This window comes from Papaver somniferum, chromosome 5 (genome assembly GCF_003573695.1).
Source record: "Papaver somniferum cultivar HN1 chromosome 5, ASM357369v1, whole genome shotgun sequence".
Classification (NCBI taxonomy): Eukaryota; Viridiplantae; Streptophyta; class Magnoliopsida; order Ranunculales; family Papaveraceae; genus Papaver; species Papaver somniferum.
Window position 1 is genome coordinate 49,495,820 of NC_039362.1, and position 12,178 is coordinate 49,507,997.

Genomic DNA, 12,178 nt, shown 5'->3' on the forward strand with positions numbered 1-12,178 from the left:
CCAATATCGCCATTTTTGTTCATCCTAGTTGCCGAGGTTCTTTCTTTAATGTTCAAGTCAGAGGCAAATCAAGGTTTAATTTGCGGCTTCAAATTAGTAGAACAAGGTACTATAATAACTCAACTCCATTTTTCTGATGATCTTATAGTTTTTATAGATGACAACGAGACTCAAGTGCAAATTTTGAAGAATATTTTTATATCTTTTGAAACAATTTCGGGTCTAAAAGTAAACTACAGAAAAAGCACAATTGTAGGGCTTGGTCAGCTGAATAACGAAGAGTTTTGCGCTGATATTTTTGGATGTTCTTCAACTACTTTACCTATGAACTACTTGGGAATTCAACTAGGAAGCAAATCGAAGTGCAGAATTGTCTGGAATGATGTGACTCAAAAATTTAAACAGAAGTTAGCTGGGTGGAAGAGGACGTATTTATCAAAGGGTTGGAGCTTAGTGTTGATTCAAAGCGTGTTAGCTACTCTCCCGGTATATTATATGACTCTTGTAGATAGGGAAAAACGATTTGCTGGTTTTTAAGGAATTGAGGAGACGACCGTACGGAGGAGACTCCTCAAACCGAGCGAAATGTTAAACCTCACACAGATGCACCGCTGCAAAGGGGGTGCTTTAGATTCGAGAGATCAATTTGTAGTACTCCGGCCTAAATCAAGACAATGACCGTTCCAGAGTAAATTCGGTCACAAGAGAGGATGGGTTGATCTGTAGGAGGGAAGCTGAGAAATGTGTGGAATCAATGGTAATCAAAGATTGTGGGTGTATGAATTCTGAATATGATAAGCTCTGAATAATTGAAATTGCTCAATTGAGAGTAGTTGCTCAATTGGTGAGTTGATGATCTCATGTTGTCGATGAGACGTGAGATTGATGATACTGTTGACGCTGATGATTCAATCATGATTCAGAGACTTATTTATATTGATGGAATTTTAGACACCATGATCCCATGAAGTGTGACAGTTTTGGAATCAAGGAGTGGGGAAGTGGAGATCGTGTTTGAAACCAGTTTCTCAACGTGTGGGGACTTGGTCGATTTTCCACCCACTACCTCGTGAATTCCTTCAACTGATTGCACGACTTGCTCACATTCCATCGTGTGTTTGAACACACGTGTCGTAGACCGCCAGACCAAAACCCTAAGTGATATCCCCCCAAAGTGACACGATTGATGTCTCGTGGTATGTTAGTCAATTGATGACTTCGTGATTTGATGGGACGATGAGTCCATGTAGTTGCTGAGTTGAACATGATGTTCTGAAATTCATGAATTGAACATGTTATGAGACAGAGGTATAGTTCTTACGATGAAGTGAGCAAGTATTGCTCATTCGATGGATCGTTGAATATTGATTGTTAAACCAATATTCCTTGGTTCGAGCAAATATTTATCATCTGAGCAAGTGTTGCTCATGTGATGAATTGTTGAATATTTGATCGTCTGAGCATGTGTTGCTCATCTGATGGATTATTGGCAGCGTACCAAAAATATTAATTTGAATACCGGTCGTTGAACCGAGCATAATTAATAAAATTAATGAGCATGAGGTCGTCGTAAAATTATTAAGGTTGGAATCTGGAATGATGATCCTTGGATTCAGAAACCCTAATTTGATCAATTGATGATCAATTCATGGTTCGTTAGAAGTTTAACCATGGGAAGAAGGAGGGAGCGACTACATGGGACCATGGATCAACCATGTAGTGTCCATATGCTCACGTGAGCAAATACAAAGAACTCCTGAAGAGTTGACGATTTTTTGGTGATAGAATGATTAAATGCTCGTCTGAGCCTTAGGTACGAAAACCTAATTAATTATGACAGAGTGAGGGACCGACCATGGGGTCATGAAACCGGCCCTGGGTAGTCACGTGACCGCCTGATGATCGCTTCACGAAAATCCAAAGTGTTTGGAAGAGTCTTGGACCTAATACGTGCAATTGTGCAAATTAGGTCAAAACTGTGAAACTTGATGGGACCGGCTTCTGTAAGCCAAAGAGCTAATCTTGGTCGGTCAAGATAGCATGCTCATGTCCCCAAGCCGTCCGCGTCTCAGTCCTGAAAATTTTGATATTTTCTGGTGTGCAATTGAGCATCCATTCGAGAAAATATGCCAAAATTAGGGTTTAGACGAAACTGAGGAAAACACCATGAGATGATGGAAAATAATTATAAAATAAGGAATCAGGAGGCGTGGGACCGCGAGGCCAAGGCATGGTCGTACGGTCGTGGCCACGGTTTCGTGGTGCCTTTTTCTTAATTTTATAATATTTTGATGATTTTATGAAAAATTCATGAATTTTGAGAAATTTGATGAATTTAGGGAGTTTCCATGAATTGAAGGAGTTTTCATGAGTTCAGGGAAGCAAAAAATATTAAAATAATAAAAACAAGGGCGTATGGGACCGTGGAGGCGCGGCCGGCCGGCTAGGGCCCGGTCCCACGCGTTTCCCTAATTTTTATGTATTTTTAATGTATTTTTCCATGATTTGAAGGGATTTTCCTAATTTTGAGAGAAATACCATGAAATCAAGGAGTTTCATGGGATGAAAGAAATCCTAAAAATAATAATAATAAAATACATGGGCATGTGGGACCGGCTGAGGCATGGCCGGCCGGCTGGGGCACGGTCCCACTGTTTCCCTAATTTTATATTATTATTTTTTTAATGTATTTTTCCATGATTTGAAGGGATTTTCCTAATTTGAGAGAAATACCATGAAATCAAGGAGTTTCATGGGATGAAGGAAATCCTAAAAAAAATAATAATAAAATACATGGGTGTGTGGGACCGGCTGAGGCATGGCCGGCCGGCTGGGGCCCGATCCCACGTGTTTCCCTAATTTTATATTATTATTTTTTATGTATTTTGAAAATACCATGATTTGAAGGAATTTTCATGAAATCATGGAACTAATAATAATAATAAAATAATGAGGAACCATAAGGTGTGGGGCCGGCTAGGACCAAGGCATCGCCGGTTGGCCAATGGTCACGCCCCACACTATTTTTCCTTAATTTTATATTATTTTCATGGGTTTATGAGAACACCATGAAGCCGAAGAGTTTCCTCGAGACGAAGGAGATTTGATAAAACGAGAGAATTTTCATCAAATCATGGAAAATTATAAAAATGCATTAAAATTATAAAACTTGCGTGGGATTGACCACGACACGGTCGGTTGGTCGTGTGTCCGTGCTCCCAGCACCCTGGTCAATATTTTTAATTATTTATTATTTTCTTCCCTATTTTGCATAAGTTCATCGTTTCGTTGTATTTTGAATACACTTTAGTGCATTGTCATTGAATACACTTTCACCATATAAATCGGGGCTTACTTAGAGGTAGCTCAGACGCCCGGTTGTTGATTATTTATTACTAATTGTGGAATTCAGTGGAGAATAATTCACAAAACTGAGAAATAAGATGTTTATTATGAATCCATATGATCAGCTGAGGATTCGACTACGAATTCAGAATAAGAAAGTGAGCATTACCATTCCATGGGATCGTAGATTCGACCATAGAATCGGAGTAATTAAGTTTTACCTATTACCATTTATGAGACCGGTTGTGGATTCGATCATGAAAACGGAGTAATGAGATAATATAGTTATTGCTATTCTATGAGATCAAGACGTGGATTCGATCATAGAATCAGAACAATTGTTTATCGCCATTCCATGGGACCAGTCGTGGATTCGACCATGGAATAAGAACAATTGTTATTGCCATTCCATGGGACCAGTCGTGGATTCGACCATGGAATATGAGCAATAATAGATTATTCTGGGAATTCAGTAGTGAATGTCACGGCAGAATTAATCTTAATTAGGAATAATTAACTTTGTGGCTCTATACTAGCAAAGCAAACTGTCTAGGAGCATTAATTATCCCGATATGAGCTTGTCGGTAAGTCATATCCTTTATATAGTCAGGGTAAACTCGTTGTTTGTTCCTGAAGACGTTATCGCTCTATACTAGCAGAGCAAGCTGTCTAGGAGCCGTCCATCTCGTTATATGATATAGAAATAATCACTGAAAGTGTTCAGTATTCATGAGATATGCCGTTGTCCAGTCGTGAGACTACATATCTACATGTACTCCGAGAGAAAGTACTCTCCGTTGAGAATTCGATGAGAGATCCATGTCTCAATACTCATGTCTTATTGCTGGATCAGAGCTTCGTATAATTATGAGTTTACAATTTTATCCCTTGTCGAAAATCCACCATCTACATTAAGTCCCCTGCTTACTGAGGAAAGCTGTGTTCCTCAGTCAGTATTAAATGGTGATTTTCCGGCCATAAATAACGATACCAGTAATTGAATTTAGTCGTAAGTTGAGACGTTACCGGATTTAGAGAGCATGAGCAGACCACGACTTGATGAAGGCTTCAATGTCATGATTGGAGTGTCGTTTGGTGGGCATAAATTGGTGTTGAACCGCTGGTTTGGACGACGAGTCCATGGTCGGTTAGGATTCGCGGGTCGGGCCCAATAAGGAAATCCTTAGAAAATTAGGTTTTGGAAATAAAAATTAATATAAAAGGGATTAATCCTTTTTTTTTATTCCTCCACGACCAGTTCTCCATCACGCCCTCACCTTCACGAACAGGAGAAAATTTCCTGAACTCACCGCCGCCGCCGCCGGCCAAATTCCGGCCAACTCGCCCAGGTGCGTTTTTTTTTTTGCTGATGTCCATGAGTATCATGGGTCGTTCATGCTTTGATCATGATGAAGTTATATACATGTGTGTATATTAGTGTGAGTTTTATGAAAAAACCCTCGTTTTTGAAAACGTATGTTCGTTCGATCGTTAGTTTTGAAAACTAACTATAATTCCTGATTTAGGAGAGATTTTTTTTTTAGTATATGAACCTGGGTCCAGTGATAAAACTTAGTGTATGAGCTTTCATGTGTACCACGGTTTTATCATAAAAGAAGTGAATTTTCACGAAATCGACATAAACCTTCGTTTTAAAGACAAATAACGATGACACGAAGGAAAATATATATTATGATCATGTGTCCAGTGATAAAATTTTGTTTATGATCTTTCATGTAAATACAAAACTTTATCATATGTATAAATTGTGAGCTTTCACAGTATTTCGAGATAAACCTTCGTTTTAAAGACAAATAACGACGATACAAAGGAAAAATAGTTTTTTTTTATATATATGCAGGCGTGACATATATTGTGCAAAATATGATGATATATTTTATTTTCATGAGTTTGTTTTTATTAAATAAAATCCTTGAGAGTTTATGTATGCAAGTTGCATTAATTGCTGCTTTTTCGAAAAATCAAAGCGTGTGTTTTGAGGAACCTTCGAAGATAGACAATATATTTATAATGAAATATTTTATTGTTATAAATTTCATAGGTCAGTTGTGTGAATGTTCACATTATGAAAATTGTGTCCGCGATTTTATGAAAATCAGTTTCGGAAATTAAATAAAGTTTCGTTCAGTTTTGCAGTTTTCGAAGAGACGAACGATTTTGAGGTGTTAACTCTTACGGCATAACTACTACCATTAGTAGAATTGTAAAGAGGTAAGAGTTCAGAGTTACCTTTTTTGCTGATGTTGGTTTGTTTACATAGTAGTAATCTTTGATCTTCCGGTTCCAGAAAATGTCGACCAACAACAACAGCAATTACGATTAGTGGTATTTCTCTTCTTCCTCTGGCTCTTCTGATGAGTATTCCGATGCTCCTGTAGCGAAATCAAAGTCTAGGGTTCCCCATGAAGGGGCGAAGCCTAATGTTCCCTTGGGTGAGCGAAGAGTCTCTTTTGCTGAACTCAAGAAAAGAGGAGCTGAAGACAAAAAGGAGGATGCCCGTCAACGTGAGAAAGATCGCACCCGGCGTAAGAGACAGAGGGTTGAGGAGAAGCATCGATTCTTGGATGGAGTGCCTTCTGATTCTGATGCTGATGCTTCTGAAGAAGACATCACATGGGAACCATCCGAGCGTTACATTAAGCCTGATCGATATGAAAGAGAGCATCAGAGGATGATGAAGAAAATTGAAGCTGAATCTCCAACAGAAGATGACTCGGATTCAGATGATGATGATATTATCTTCCGTCCACCGGACTCCACCAATGATTCTGATAGTGACTCTCAAGAAGATGATTCCGAGAAGGATAGTGACGATGAATCTGACAATTCGGATGAGTCCGACGAGTAGTTTTACTTCCATCTTCTTTAAACGTTAGAGCATTCCCTTTTAGTATTCATAGTAGATATCTTTCTTTTGACTGTTTAAATGACTTTACTTCAATTAGACTTTTCTTCTGAATGATGAACATTTTGTTAACGTTGATTTCTTCTAATCCATGACATGGACCAATGTCCATACATCCAAATCCATCATGACTTGTCGATTTTCATGAGAAGTAACACAACACACGGCTGAGAATTCATGACGGGTACAAGGCCGTGTGGCCTATCCTTTGACCCATGATGTTCAGTCCCCAGTGCGTTATTTTCCTCCGCGTCTTCAGTATCGATCTTTGAAGCCTAGGGTTTTAGTGAAACTCGTAACTGAGTTGACTATTCGCGAGTGATGACTATCGCCTGATATATATATCTTCAAGACTCCAAATCTATGATCCACGCAAATATTTCTTCCATTCCTTAGTCAGTTTCATCGTGCAGAGAAGTTTTGATCTTACCTCCTTGCCGTCATGTCGAGCAATAGCATTTCTTCTCAAGATGATCTTCAGTCGAAGCGTGAAACAACAACGTCTATCTCAGTAAGTTGTACACTTCTTCTTCTTCTCTTTTCTTGTCTCTGTTCGATCGAGATTATTGATCACAAGAGAATGATTTGTCGTAGGACTGTAAGAAGAATGCTACTCCTCATAATGCGAGGCCTAAGCGGACTGTTAGAGATCCTGCCCGGTATGGATCGGCTCATGCTGAAGCTGGATCGTCTGTAAGTAAACCTATGACTCTTGAGATTGTACTAAGTCCCGGATTAACACTCTTTCGTTTCATCGTAGGAGGATGTCCGTGTTGTCGTCGATGCTAGACGAAGAAAGAGTGGAAAGTCCGTGACCGTTGTTGAGGTTGAGGAAAGCAGCAACCAGGCATGTGAAGATTCTGCAGGATCCGTGGAGACTAGAGACAGTGTCCATGTTCGTCAATACCCAACCGCTGGACTCTTATTCGAAGCTCCATTGATTAATACCTTCCCATACAATGAAGTGGTCGGTGGATTCTTGATTCCCAAATGTCATGCGCCTCTGTACACCAATATTTGGAAGAGGTATGGTCACATTGCTACCACAAAAGTGTGGAAAGGTTTTCTTCCAACTCTTTTAACCACGGTAGCAGGGCTATTTCCGATCATCGAGGAAATGAACCAGATGCATTTGCGAGACGTCAAAAACCATAACTGCACAAATGGGATGAAATGATCTCGAATTGTGAGATATTGTGATTCAATGTAAGCTGGCTCCGTCGTCGTCTTGAGATAATCAAGGTTCATAAGGCGGGAGAGGCTGCCGATGCAATTTCCATGAATGCCGCTTTACTGGATGAGGAGAGGACACTGGCTCTGGAGTCAGCAAGGGTTGAGAAAGCGGTCGAAGACTTGAAGGCAAAGACCAAGATTTTTCAGAAGAAGCTTGACGAGGCTTCTTACAGGGATTATCCGTTGTTGTATGGTTTGCTCTGAGTGAGCATTTGTGGTTGTTGTTTTTTGAATAAATCTGAGTTTCTAATTAGGTGAAACAGTTGATCATGGTATGAACGAATTTTTCTCATTTATGAAATGTTTAATGAACAAAGGAGTATTCGCATGCTCTTTGGAGGAATGAAATTACATTTTTGAAAATGCTTGAAATGATGAAGAGGTAGTTTGTTTCATGGATCAGGCATAATAAGCTTTGAGCCATTTGCCATTGATGATGTTTCCTTCCTTTCCTCCATCAATTGCTACAATTTTGTAGTATCCGCTAGACACTGCTTTGATAACAACATACGGTCCTTCTCATTTAGGAGATAATTTAGGAGCAGACATGTCTTGTTGAATGTGCTTTGCCGTCTTTAATACCAAATCTCCTACTTGAAATGTTCGAGGTCTTACCATTTTGTTGTAGGCTCTGGAGTTCCTCTGTTTGTAAGCTTCCACATATTTTTCCACCTTGGTTCTCCTTGATTCAAGCATATCTAGCTCAGCGATCCTTGATATGGAGATTTCAGCCTCATCCCATTGTACACCACTGGATGCTGCAATCCTGGCTGAGGGAACTTTGATTTCTGCTGGAGTATGGCATCGACTCCATAGACAAGGGAATATGGATAAGTACCGATCGAGCTCCTTGGCGCAGTTCTGTAATCCCATAGAGCCATGGGTAATTGCACATGCCATGATCGAGGAGTGTCATGAATCGTCCGACTTATAATCCTGATCAAAGTCTTGTTGATACTTTCTGCTTGACCATTTCCTTGTGGATAGTAAGGTGTGGAGAAGATTTGTTTGATACCATATTTATTGAGCAGCTTCTCAACATCTTGATTGGCAAAAGGAGTTCCGTTATCTGTGATGATATGCTTAGGAACTCCGAATATGCATATTATGTGCTCTTTAATGAAGGCAGCAATCGTAACTCCAGTGGTGCTTCGAAGAGGAATAGCTTCAACCCACTTGGTGAAGTACTCTGTCGCAGTGATGATGTATTCATGTTGTTTTGAAGATGCTGGATTGATCTTCCCAATGATATCTAGTCCCCAGCTGTAGAAAGGCCACGGACTATTCACAGAATTCAACGGGAGACAAGGAGTGTGGATGAGATTACCATGGGTTTGGCATTGGTGACACCTCTGAACGTGTGCGGCTGCATCATCTTCCATGGTTGGCCAATAATATTTCTCATGAATTTGAAGAAATAGTTTCCTCTTTCCTTGATGTTCTCCATCATGTACTTCCTTCAGGATTGTAGGGATTTCATGTTCGGCTAAGCACCTCAGTAAATTCCCACCAAAGCTTTTGCGGTATAAGATCCCATCGAGATAGACGAATCTCTTAGCTTTCTGAATGAGTTTGACTGCTTGCTTCTTTTCTAGTGGTAGTTCGTTATCCCGGAGGTATTTGATGTAAGGCTCCTTCCAGTCCCCGGTGCGGTGGACTGTCAAAATATCCAGGTGATGAGGAGGTGTTTGGAAATCAGAACAAGATCCTTGTAAAGCTCTTGACTGAGTTTCCATGGATGGCCAGTAGTATCCCATTCTTTGAATCTTTCTGTAAAGTGTTACCACTAACGTTTGCCCGCAGATTTCTTCACGTATGCGCTTGAGTTGTTCTTCCGCTTTGTTGCTCCCAAGACATCGTGATAGAGATCCATCAGGGTTTCGATAGTATAGTCCTCCATGGAACAAGAAGTAGTTATTCAATTCTTTGAGGCTGACTTGGCCTTCTGAAACAGAGATGCTCAATTCATGAATGATGGGTGCTCGCCAATAGTTTGCTGGAATGTCTTCAATCTGAGTGAGACAAGTTGAAGATACGGTACGCCTCTGTACAGTGATCGTTTTCTCTGCTCCTTGAAATTGCATCTTGGAGGCGAGAGTTGCTAGGCAATCAACATGCCTATTGTTAGTCCGTCCAGTATGGACGATCGTTGCGTCAGCTAAATAGGTCAACAGTCGCTGAGCTTCAGTTCTGAATTGAGCAAGTGTGATTTCCTTAAGAGAATACGTTCCATTCATTTGGTTGACCAATAATTTTGAATCCCCCCTTATGTCAAGGTGTGTTGCTCCTTCTTGCTTGGACAAGGATGATCCTAATATGAAGGCTTCATATTCTGCTGAGTTGTTAGTGCAGTGGAAATCTAACTTTTACGAATGTGAGAAAACCTCACCAGATGGAGACACCAGTACTATTCCTGCTCCTCCGGTGTCACTACTAGGGGTGGCAGATCCATCAAAGTATAAAATCCATGTTTCTTCCTTGATGACCAAGATGTCTGGGAATTCGTCGGGCACTTCTTCATGTAGTGTTGTTGTGTCTTCCCCTGGAAAAGAAGCGAGCAAGTCTGCGACCACTTGACCTTTGATGGATTTAGGTGGCGTGCAAGCTATGTCAAATTCTGACATCTGGAGTAGCCACTTCACTGGTCTCCCTATCAAGGCTGGATTTGATAGTAAGAACTTTATGGGATCAGCTTTGGAGATGAGTATGACCCTATTAGATAGTAAGTAATGTATGAACTTCTGGATTGCATGTACCAATGCCAGGCATGCCCTTTCGGCCTTTGGATATCGGAGTTGAGCATCTCTCATTGTGCGGCTAAAGTAGTAAATCGGTCGTTCGACGCCTTCGTCGTCTTCCTGAGCGAGGAGTGCGCCGATGGCGACGTCACTGGAGGATGTATAAAGAATCAGAGGTCGTCCCTGCACTGGAGACCTCATGACGGCCGATGACAATAATATTTGTTGTATTTTATGGAAAGCTTCTTGTTGGACAGCTGTCCAGGTGAAGCTTGCTCCTTTTTTCAGAAGAGGTGTGAACGAAGCAATGAGTTCAGCTAATCCAGGAATGAAGCGTCGAATATGATTTACCTTTCCCATAAAGCTCTGTAGTTCCTTCACGGTACGTGGAGGAGGCATGGTGGTAATATCTTTTGCCTTGTCTGGGTCGACTTTGATCCCTTCAGCCGTGACCAGGAATCCTAAGAATTTTCCGGAAAAAACTCTGAATGCACATTTTAAAGGATTCATTTTTAATTTGTATTCTCTGCATCTTTCAAACACCTGCCTTAGAACTTCGAGATGAGATGCTCGAGTCTTCAATTTTACCACCACATCATCAACATAGTCTTCTACTTGCTTGTGCATCATGTCGTGGAATATGGCAGTCATGGCTCGTTGATAGGTGGCACCAGCATTCTTTAATACAAAGGGCATCACAGTGTAGTGAAAATTCCCAATGGGAGTACGGAACGCAGTCTTGTTGGCGTCATGTTCATACATCTTGATCTGGTTGTACCCACTATAGCCGTCCATGAATGAGAACATACCTTGACCACTGGTTGCATCGACGAGCATGTCAATGTTAGGTAGAGGAAAATCATCCTTTGGACAACATTTATTCAAGTTCCTGAAGTCGACACAACATCTGATTTGACCATTTTTATTCTTAACAGGTACCACATTTGCTAGCCACGTTGGATGAAGAATAGGTTTGATGAACCCTGCTGCCAACAGTTTCTGGATTTCGACCTTGATTTGCTCCTCGACTTCGTGTCTAAATTGTCTGGGAGGTTGTTTGACAGATTTGGAACCAGGGACGATGTGCAGGTGATGGGTGACGAGTTTGTCATCCATACCCGGCATTTCTTCGTACGTCCAGGCGAAGACATCTTGATATTCTTTCAATAATTTTATCAGCTCGGTCCGCTACTCTGGTGATAGTGCTGAACTGATCAGGATTGGCCTTGGGTCTTCTTCAGTCCCAATGTTGATTGTTTCAATATCGTCAGTGGTAGAGTCAGTGTCGTCCTATAGTTTTCGTGGGGCGTCATGGACTTCTTCTTCAAGTGATAGCTCACCCTGAAACGATTCCTCATGGTGGGGAGACTTTTCATCGTTCTCCCCAATTAATTGCTAATCTTTCCGTCGGCGATAAATGACTCTCCCTTCTACGTCTCGATCAGCCGTGAAGTTTGACCCTGGAGTTGAGACTTGATCATTATGGCGTTTAGTCGGTGTAGTAGGTGACTTGATCATTTTAGCAGCTGAGGATGACGGATCGTTATCAGCCTTCTCGATAGTCTTCCATCTTGGAAGTAGAGCACTGCAAATCCTGCTTTGAGGTTCCGGGACGCCTTTTTGAGATTCAAGGAACTCAGTATCATAGACGGGAGCATAAGGAGATGATGAAGCCGGAATGAGAACGATCTTGTTGTCGAGCAGAACCTTCATGCATTGATGGTATGTTGAAGGAACCACTTTGTTATCATGGAGCCATGGGCGTCCCAGTATTATGTGGTAGTCAGGTTCTTGCTCGATCACATGAAACTTTGCTTTCGATCGAATCGGCCCCACCCTCAAATCTATGTATGCATATCCATATGTATGGCTTTGACTTCCTTCAAATCCTGTCATTAGGATGCATAGCGAACGATTTTACCTTGTGGGAATCTGG